This window comes from Triticum dicoccoides, chromosome 6B, assembly GCF_002162155.2.
Source record: "Triticum dicoccoides isolate Atlit2015 ecotype Zavitan chromosome 6B, WEW_v2.0, whole genome shotgun sequence".
Taxonomy (NCBI): Eukaryota; Viridiplantae; Streptophyta; class Magnoliopsida; order Poales; family Poaceae; genus Triticum; species Triticum dicoccoides.
Window position 1 is genome coordinate 86,074,660 of NC_041391.1, and position 864 is coordinate 86,075,523.

Consider the following 864-nt stretch of genomic DNA (forward strand, 5'->3'; position numbering starts at 1 on the left):
GCGGCTGTTGGAGATGCTCTAACATTCTCTGTCGGTGGGTTCCAGCAAAATTATCGCTTTGGTGTGGCCCAAATCGCAGCAAAATCAGTCGCCGCTTCCAGCAAAATCAAACGCTAGTTCCAGCAAAAAGCACCACCCATTGAGGATCCCCAACAAAATCGATAGCCGGTTCCAGCAAAAATCGCCGGCGGTGCGAGCAAGAAAAAACAACGGTTGTAGCACCGGTGCCGCCTGGGTGTAAAACACCATTAACGATTCCAGCATTTCGGACTGGCGGTCGTAGCACCTCCGCACGAAGGTTCAAGCACCTCCGCCCCACGGTTGCAGCAACCCTCGTCGCTGGGCTTGGTCATGACAGCAACCACCGCCGCCCAGCCGCCACAGCCGCTGCAACTTTGCACGTCACCGGTTCACGGCCCGCACTACACTGGTTGCAGGCTTCCAGCCCAGCGCAGGCCGGTTGCAGCTCCCACTTGAGGTTTGCGTCCTTGCCGGCAACAGCGACGCGATCTCCGGTTGCACAATCATGCCATCTCGCCACCGTCGCTGCATCATCCATGGCCGGTGGTTGTAGCAGCTGTGGCCAGCGGTTGTAGCACCCTCGTGTCGGCGTACAGGTTAGGTGGACCCAAGAAAAACATACGTGGGGCTGAGGGACGAGCCTCTGATCTCCACCGATCAAACGTCCCGCGCGCGACCGGCCCAACACTCGGCCGGTCCGCCGGGTACAAACATTTCCCTTTCAAATTTCTTAGCACACATCGTGGGCTTTAACGCCCAGTCTTATCGTTTGGGCTCCCGACCTCTTCACTTTACCGCCTGCACTCACCACACTCCAGAAGCACCTCCTGCATCAGTTTATCT